The following is a 9,759-nucleotide window of genomic DNA, read 5'->3' as shown; positions in this document are numbered from 1 at the left end:
GGTTTGGGGGGGTGGCACAGATGTGAGGACCCCCAGGGCAGTGATCGGGGCCAGGACGGACAGGAAAGGGCCTGAGAGTCAGGGGAGGCTGCCCTGAAATCCCTTAGATAGTTAACCAAATTGGAAGGAATTAGCAATTACAAGGTAAAATGGAAGAGTGAAAGATATCAGAGCTTAGGCCAGGATTTAAGGGTGGATGATCGTCATGCATGCACACACATAAGCCTGCTGGGTGATTGTCATACGTGCACGTGCACTCACACATGCACAGTGGACCGTCACGCCTGCATGCACGCGCACACACTCAGGCTCTCAGTGTGCCCTGGCCTGCAGCCCACTCTACGTCCCTCACTACGGGTGTGCAAACCAATGAGAACTGCTGCTGTCAGTGCAGAGACCCCTCTGGGCCGGGTGCCGGGGGTCTGATTCCTGCCCCGTCTGCCGTCCGAGTCCACCTGTCTTTCCTCCTCTGCTGTACCCAAGGTGCCCTCCAGCGCTCCTCCCGGTCTTCGTTACTTCTGCTCAGCAGGGACGGAGGCTGTTGTAGGTTCCCTGGAGCAACAGAACCAATAGGACATACGTATCTATTTCTGGAAAGAGATTTCAGATGTGGTGCCGGCTGCCATGTCATGGGGGCTGGGAAGCCCTGCGATCCGTGTCCAGCAGGCTGGAGGCCCAGAGGCCGGCATGAGGGTCAAAGGCCCCAGAACCAGGTGTGCTGTTCGCAGAGGATGCGTGATCCAGCTTGAGCAGAAGGGCCTCCGTGGATGGCGTGATGCCCGCCCACACCGGTGGCCGTCCTCACTCATCTTCCGATTCAGTGCTGGTGTCTTAGGGAAATACCCTCAGACGTACCCCGAAATCATGTTTCCTCTGGGTGTCCTGTGGCCCAGTCACCTGGACACGCAAACCAACCATCACGGAGGCAAACAGATTTATGGGACCACGGCAGCCACAGAGTGGCCGAGGGACCCAGGCAAGCAAAGCTCACTGCACGACCAACCCGGCCCCACGCTGCCGTGGGCTTCATCAGCTGCCGTTGTCCTGCTTTTCAAAACCACTCACATCTTCTTCCTTCTGAACCCACATGAAGTGTCCGTATACATTTGCACATCTGGGCACCTCCCCTGACTTGAAGTTTCCGTCATGGTCCAGGTGGCCCTGAGGCCATCGGCGCTGGCTTTGGGGTCTGGGTTCTCACCGCAGGACACGTGGGCAGGATGCCATGTTCAGCACTGGTCCTGCTGGCCCTCTGATGGTGGCTCCAGGGCCGGTCTAGAGCCCCAAGGACCGCGGGGCCTGTGGCGGGCGTTCCGCCTGCAATCCCGCCATCTGCTGGAGAGCACAGAACGTCACACTGGGGACAGACGAAAACGCTCAGGACATTGAATTACGGAAACATCAGATACTTGAAGTGACACCCCAGCCACTATTAAATAAACCAGTGCATGTCACGTATTTTCAACACCCTTTTCCATACATATAATATTATTTTAAACAGCATCATATGACAAATGCTTGTTAACCGAGGCGCTGAAATGCATTTTTATTTTCAAAGGTAATGCGTGTCATGGGATGTGTGAGCTAAGTCCTAGAGCAACACGTGTTTGTGATAATGATCTAACACGCGAGGGGCCCTTCTGTGTGGGCCTGCTACGAGGGACTGGAAGTCACTCTAGCGAGTGACCTTAAGAGGATTCCTCTGATCATCAGCCTTTTGGAAAGCCCCAACTATCAGCCTGGAGTTATTAAAAACAGGCCAGAGAAATTATACCCATGTTGGTAATGTAAAAAACCAGCAGTCTGAGGGGAAGACTACACAAAACGTTATTTTCAGCAGCCACGGGGTCATCTAATGCTGAGGAAGAGAGGACTGCCTCCCGTTTACACGCGGGCGCCAAGCCTGGCCCCACAGGAACCGTTCGCAAAAGCTCCTTGTGCATCACCTAGCCCCGGCCGGGCTCCTGGGCGCCTTCCCTGCTCTGTCCCCAGCAGAGCGCGCGTCTCCAGCCGGTGGCTGTTTGCTTGTGTGAACGATCTCGGGTCACGTCTTGCTGTGGCCTCTACGAGGGCGTTTTGAACACGACACGATTTTAGAGCTTGAGCAGCAGCTGCCCAGAGCAGGTGCACATGGGAGCCCGCGGAGTGACCAGCTGTGGGCTTGGAAAGGCACGGTGTCTCGAGGCCAGCCTAAACCCAGGTCCTCCTTCGTGCAGGCCCCACGTCACGGGCTCGTTCCTTCACGGCCATCCCTGGCTCCAGTGGCGGATTTTTCTGCAGTGTGGGAGACACTTACCCAGAAGGGGTCAGTACCCAGCAGGGCGTGTGCCTGAGTCCTCCCCTGAAGGCACGGCCGAGCCCCCGAGGGGGGTGCGGTGGTCAGAGTGGGAGACTCGCGGGGCAGCTGGTCCGGGTCCCCAGCTCTCCCGGAAGCTGCGCCAGGATGCGGTGGGGGCTGCGAGCTGTGTGAGCCGGGCTCCCCAGTCTGCGCACGGACACACCCTCCGACCGAATCGTCGGTCAGCTGTTTCTTGCTGGCCTCCTGGGCGGCCCTTAGGAGAAAGACCTGTGGGTTTTCAAAGTGCCACCGCCGTGACGTGAGCATGGAGAAAACACTGACGTGCTGGTTTGGGCAGCACCAACTGCTGTGACTCAAGGGTTTCAACAGGGTTTTGCGGCTGGGAAACATCTAGTGAACGAGCCAGCGTTTGCCTTTTGTTGCAGGAGTAACCAAGAGCTGGACACGGCCACTGGACCTCGTAGCCTGCACGGCAGGCGCTAGGACTGTCGGAAATAGGCAACCTAACAGCGTGAATACTATCGGCTTCTCTACGCTGATTGTGCGGTAACAGCAAGCTAAGGCTTTTCCTGTGGTTATATGTCCATATATTTGTATATGTTTGTATAGGGATATATATATGTATACACGTCTCATGGAGTTGGAAATGAGACTGCTTGATACACTATCTAATGGACAGCGCTTTGGATCGAAGTTCTGCAGAGAAGAAAGAAGAACTAATATTCTAGATCTGTCTTCTCCCCTACTGGAGCCTGCCGTGTACTGTTTCCTCAGGCAAACCACGCATGTGACGTGTGATGGAAAGAGGTGGCAGCTGTTGATTTACAAATTAAAGCCCTGACAGGTCCCCAGGAGCCCATGCTGATGTAGCACGTGAATGGGGGTGTGCCTAAATTGGTTTAGAGTGCGTGTGCGTGCGAGTGTGTGCACGTGTGCGCGTGCATGTACATGTGTGTGCGTGTGTGTACGTACGTGTGTGCGTGCATGTACGTGTGTGCATGCACACGTGTGTGCGTGCATGCACGTGTGTGTGCACGTGTGTGCGTGCACATGCGCGCGCGTGTGCATGTACGTGTGTGCGCGTGCACGTGTGTGCGTGTGCATGCAGTGTGTGTATGCACGTGTGTGCGTGCACGTGTGTGTGCGTGCACACGCGTGCGCGTGTGCATGTGCGTGCACGCGCGTGTGTGTGCACGTGTACACCCACGGAGCACTCTTAGGTCACATTTCTGAATGTCTTAGAAGTCTTGATTTCTTTTTTTTTTTTTAGAAGTCTTGATTTCTAAGTAATTCCATTTGAAATGTTCAGATATAATTCATACATATCAGCAATTCTGTACAGTCATTAAAAGTTGATGGCTTTTAAATTTTGTTTGGAGGAGAAACTCACTTTTCTTAGGTAGAGCGCAGCACTCCGCGTGGACAACAGCGGCCGGGAGCCTCCCGGGAGCGCCCGGTGACTTTGTCAGCAAATTGAAGGACAGCACTTCTCATCCTTGGCTCCTGGGGTGGAATTGTAAGTCACCTCCTACCACATACTCCCATGATGAGAACATATTCTGTGCCTGAGGAAAACAGGCGCTTTTAATTGAAAAACAAACTGCTCTTTTAATTGAACATGTTTTTGCATCTACGACAGAAAAGAAAAGAAACAACCCCCCCCCAAATACCACCCTGTAATTTAGATAATCTAAACCAGCAGTCAGCAAACTCTTTCTATAAAGGGCCAGATTTGGGGAACCACAGATTTTTCTTTGTTTATGTTTGGTTTTGTTGTTATGACCCTTTAAAAATGTAAATACCTTTTTGACTGAGGGCTGTGTGCAAAAAAACACATGCCCGGATTTGGCCTAAAGTAAAACACTAAATCACTCTGTGCACATCTCTTCTTTTCCCAAAATAAGTATGTCCTGCAAATGAGGCGGATTCCAGCACTGTGGGCCAAGATCCAAGATAAATAGCTCATTAGGACATCATGGAAGTCCTAAAAAATTCACCCCAATTAAAACCAATTTTCTGTGAATTTCATGAAGATACATTTCTGTAGAATTGGGGTCACTCGTGACTTTCTTTGCTCTTTTTTTTCTCTTATAGATTTCCCACCTGGAGTCGCTTTCCTTGTCTGAATTACACCTGTTAGCACTTTCTGCTGGTGGCAGAGTCTCCGAGTTTCTGTTTGTCTGAAAAACCATCGGCATTGCCTTTGATCTGGGGAGAGATGCTGTCTGGGTATCAGAGACGGTCCCAGTGGGGAGGATGCCCTCCAGTTTACTGCTCTGGGGTAGCGGTGGGGACCCTGCTGGCCCCTCAGACTCTGGGGGCAACCCCGTACTACTCTCTGCCTTCTTGGTAAGCTTTTATTTCTTTGTTTGCTTTTCAGGTTTCTTTTTATGTGATCCGTTTAGGTGTGCATTTCTTTGTATTTCTTCTGGTTGGAATTTGTTAACATTCTGAAATCTGTGGACTTGGTATTTTTCATCCGTTCTGGAAAAATTTCATCGTCTCTTCACGTTTTGGCTCTGTGTCACTCTCTAATAAAGCATATTTTAGAATGTTTCTTACGCAGGGGGCGGTTTTCACGGATCATTCCATCTCTTTGATGACGTCCTAGTTAATGTATTTGAAAGATTCTTTGTAGGAATCACTTTTTCCTGCTAATGAGGTAGCATTTCCAGGGTTCATGGACATTTATCTCTGCCAGGCGTCTGGTGGGTAGGTGGGTGAGGACATTAATCTGGGGCTCTCTTATACCAAGCTCAAGCCTTAAGGTTCCCTGGATGGTGCTGATGGTTTGCACCTAGCTCTGTTCTCAGCCCGAGCTGCGCCCCTCTGGGTTCCCGTGGGGAGGTCGCCCACCCGACTCCCCACCTTCTCTCAGCCATGGGAGTTTTATTTCTACCTTCCGAAGTGAGGCCATCAAATCAAAGTTGTTTTGTGTGTGTGATTAATAAAAGCCATCAAGGAAAAATTGTTTCCATATTCACCTTGTAGGACTTTATTATTCCTTTCTGTTTCAGGCTGATATTCCTTATGGGATTACTTGTCAGTTCTTCAGTGTGTGTGTGTGTGTGTGTGTGTGAGAGAGAGAGAGAGAGAGAGAGAGAGAGAGAGAGTCAGTGTTCTCCAGTGAGAACCAACAGGAGGTGAAACATAAGATCAAACATAAAAACCAGGCCTGGAGAGAGATTCCTTGTAAGGAATTGCTGCCACAGTTGTGGGGGTTTGGCAAGTCCAAAATCTGTAGGGTGGGCTGCAGGCTGGAGACCCAGAGAGGAGTTGCAGTTTGAATCTGAAGGTGAGCCGCTGGCAGAATTCCTTCTTCTACGGAAGTCAGTCTTTTCTCTATCAATGCCTTCAACTGATAGGATGGGAGGCCCACCCACACCATGCAGGGTCATCTGCTTTACTCCAAGTCTACTGATTTAAATGTTAACCCCGTCCAGAAAATACCTTCACAGCAATGTCTAGACTGGTGTTTGATCAAGCATCTAGGTACCATGGGATGGCCAAGTTGACACATTAAAGTTAACCATCCCGAGAGCGGGGAAAGATGGTGGAGGAGTAGGGGACCCTATTTCAACTGGTCCCCGGAATTGAGCTGGGTATCTACCAGACCACTCTGAGCACCCACGAAACCAGCCTGACATGTAAGAAGATCTGGATCTCTACAAATAGAATAACGCAGGCAGTTGGTTTTGAGGTACGAAGCGGGGAGCTGTGATTCTCCGGGCAGATATCGGAGGATAAACGGCAGCGGGAGGGTGCCTGGCCATGGGGATCCTACACCGCCGGTGAGCGACAGCCTTGTGTGCTGCAGACGGGCACAGACTCACAGACCGGTAGCGTCAGGAAAGGACTTTAGGGCAGCCCCCGGGGGCGGGAACCCGGAGCGGCGGGGTCGCACCTGCAAACTGCAGCCCCCGGGACGGAAACCCGGAGCAGCGGTGTTGGGCGTGCGAACTGGGAGCGGCTGGCGGTTTTAGAAGCACAAAGGGCAGAGACGTGCCCCGACCTGGAGGCAGGACTGGGAGCGCTGCGGAGGGGCGCACAACCCAGGACGCTGCAGTTTATAGCAGCACGGACAGAAACGGAGACAGTGTGGCCTGGAGAGCTCACTGAAGAACAGACTGCGATCTCTCTGGTCTGAGGCAGAGGGTTGGAAACGGTCTCTTCTGCTCTGACTCGCTGAAGAGATGCAGAGAGCCGCCAGGGAAAGGCGCCAGAGAACAAAAGCCCCAAAGACTGAGGCCCACTGAGCCCATCCCCCTGCCACAGGGGGGCAGGGCAACACCACCAAAACAGGGTTGCCTGAGTAACAGCGCGGCAGGCCCCTCCCGCAGAAGACAGGCTGGGAAAACAAGAGGCCAGCAACCCTAAGGTCCCGAGAAAACAAGTGCATCTTGCTTGGGTTCTGGTCAATAATTTGGACTCTATACATTCCCTCAAACACCCATCAACAGAATGACTAGGAGGAGGAGCCCCCAAAATAGGAAAGACTCAGAGACTGTGACTTATGCTGCAGATTTACAAATGGGTGCAGGTATAACCAAGATGTCGGAGATGGAATTCAGGCTAGCAATTGTGAAGACAATGGCTAGAATGGAGAAATCAATTAATGGCAACATAGAGTCTCTAAGGGCAGAAATAAAAGGTGAATTGTCAGAACTTAAAAATGCTATCAATGAGAGCCAATCCAATCTAGATAATCTAACACCTAGGGTAACTGAGGCAGAAGAGGGAATAAGCGACCTGGAAGACAATATAATAGATAAAAAGGGAAAAGAGGAGGCCAGGGAAAAACAACTCAGAATCCATGAAAATAGAATCAGAGAAATAAGTGTCACCATGAAGCGTTCCAATGTCAGAATAATTGGAATCCCAGTGGGAGTGGAGAGAGAGAGAGGACTAGAAGATGTATTTGAGCAAATCGTAGCTGAGAAATTCCCTAATCTGGGGAATGAAACAAACATTCACGTCCTAGAGGCAGAGAGGACCCCTCCCAAGATCAGGAAAACAGGCCAACACCCTGGCATGTAATAGTAAAACTCGCAAATCTTAGAACCAAGGAAACCATCTTAAGGGCAGTTAGGGGGAAGAGATTCCTTACGTACAGAGGGAGGAACATCAGAATAACGTCAGACCTATCCACAGAGACCTGGCAAGCCAGAAAGGCCTGGCAAGACATATTCAGGGTACTAAATGAGAAGAACATGCAGCCAAGAATACTTTATCCAGCAAGGCTGTCATTTAGAATGGATGGAGAGATGCAGAGCTTCCACGACTGGCAGAAGTTGAAAGAATATGTGACCACTAAGCCGGCCCTGCAAGAAATGTTAAGGGGGGTTCTATAAAAGGAGAAAGACTCCAAGAGTGATATACAACAGAAATTTACAGGGACAATCTATAAAAACAACACCTTCACAGGCAACATGATGACAATTAGTTCCTATCTTTCAATAATCACTCTCAGTGTGAATGGCCTAAACGCTCCCATAAAACGGCACAGGGTTGCAGATTGGATAAAAAGACAGGACCCATCCATATGCTGTCTACAAGAGACTCATTTTGAACCTAAAGATACATCCAGACTGAAAGTGAAGGGATGGAGATCCATCTTCCATGCCAGCGGACCTCAAAAGAAAGCTGGGGTAGCAATTCTTATATCAGACAAATTAGATTTTAAACTAAAGTCTGCAATAAGAGACACAGAAGGACACTATATCATTCTTAAAGGGTCTATCCAACAAGAAGATCTAACAATTGTAAATATCTATGCCCCCAACATGGGAGCAGCCATCTACATAAGCCAACTGTTAACCAAAATAAAGAGTTATATTGATAACAATACGTTAATTGTAGGAGACCTCAATACTCCACTCTCAGCAATGGACAGATCATCTAAGCAGAAAATCAACAAGGAAACAAGAGCTTTGAATGATACATTGGACCAGATGGACCTCATAGATATTTACAGAACATTCCACCCTAAAACAACAGAATACTGATTCTTCTTGAGCGCACATGGAACTTTTTCCAGAATAGATCATATATTGGGTCACAAATCGTGTCTCAACTGATACCAAAAGATTGAGATTATTCCCTGCATTTTCTCAGACCACCATGCTCTAAAACTGGAACTCAATCACAAGAAAAAATTTGGCAGAAATTCAAACACTTGGAAGCTAAAGACCACTCTGCTCAAGAATGTTTGGGTCAACCAGGAAATCAAAGAACTTAAACAATTCATGGAAATCAATGAGAACGAAAACACATCGGTCCAAAACCTATGGGATACTGCAAGGGCGGTCCTAAGGGGGAAATACATAGCCATCCAAGCCTCACTCAAAAAAAATAGAAAAATCCCGAATTCACCAACTAACTCTACACCTTAAAGAACTAGAGAAAAAGCAACAAACGATGCCTAAGCCACACATTAGAAGAGAAATAATTAAAATTAGAGCAGAAATCAATGAATTAGAAACCAGAAACACAGTAGATCAGATCAACGAAACTAGAAATTGGTTCTTTGAAAGAATTAATAAGATCAATAAGCCACTGGCCAGACTTATCCAAAAGAAAAGAGAAAGGACCCAAATTAATAAAATTATGAATGAAAGGGGAGAGATCACGACTAACACCAAGGAAATAGAAACAATTATTAGAAATTATTATCAACAACTATATGCCAATAAACTGAGCAATCTGGATGAATTGGAGGCCTTCCTGGAAACCTATAAGCTGCCAAGACTGAAACAGGAAGAAATTGACAACCTGAATAGGCCAATAACCAGTAACGAGATTGAAGCAGTGATCAAAAACCTCCCAAAAAACAAGAGTCCAGGGCCTGATGGATTCCCTGGGGAATTCTACCAAACATTCAAAGAAGAAATAATACCTATTCTACTGAAGCTGTTTCAAGAAATAGGAACAGGAGGAAAACTTCCAAACTCATTCTATGAGGCCAGCATTACCTTAATCCCCAAACCAGGCAAAGACCCCATCAAAAAGGAGAATTTCAGACCGATTTCCCTGATGAATGTGGATTCCAAAATCCTCAACAAAATCCTAGCTAATAGGATCCAACAATACATTAAAAGGATCATCCACCACGACCAAGTGGGATTTATCCCCTGGATGCAAGGGTGGTTCAACATTCGCAAATCAATCAATGTGATAGAACACATTAATAAGAGGAGGGAGAACCATATGGTCCTCTCAATTGATGCAGAAAAAGCATTTGACAAAATACAACATCCTTTCCTGATTGAAACTCTTCACACTAAAGGGATAGAGGGAACATTCCTCAAGTTCATAAAATCCATCTATGAAAAACCCACAGCGAATATCATCCTCAATGGGGAAAAGCTGAGAGCCTTTCCCTTAAGATCAGGAACACGTCAAGGGTGCCCACTCTCACCACTGTTGTTCAACATAGTACTAGAAGTCCTTAGCAACAGCAA

At 48.5% G+C, this 9,759-nt stretch overlaps 1 protein-coding gene across 4 annotated transcripts in view; it reads left to right on the top strand.

The window, feature by feature from the left end:
* The first annotated feature begins 3,424 nt into the window (after positions 1–3,424).
* Positions 3,425–9,759, top strand: part of MYOM2 (myomesin 2) — a 106,267-nt gene continuing 99,932 nt past the window's right edge. For 3 of the 4 annotated variants that reach the window (XM_032413727.1, XM_032413730.1, XM_032413729.1), the window contains exon 1: positions 3,425–4,648. The gene's annotated coding sequence lies outside the window, so the exon portion shown is untranslated. The remainder of the gene's footprint in view (positions 4,649–9,759) is intronic. The other variant, XM_032413728.1, reaches the window with a different exon arrangement.

This window comes from Phoca vitulina, unplaced genomic scaffold (genome assembly GCF_004348235.1).
Source record: "Phoca vitulina isolate PV1807 unplaced genomic scaffold, GSC_HSeal_1.0 scaffold15, whole genome shotgun sequence".
In the NCBI taxonomy this organism is placed as follows: Eukaryota; Metazoa; Chordata; class Mammalia; order Carnivora; family Phocidae; genus Phoca; species Phoca vitulina.
The sequence above is the reverse complement of the archived record's forward strand: the minus strand, read 5'-3'. Positions and strand labels throughout refer to the sequence as shown.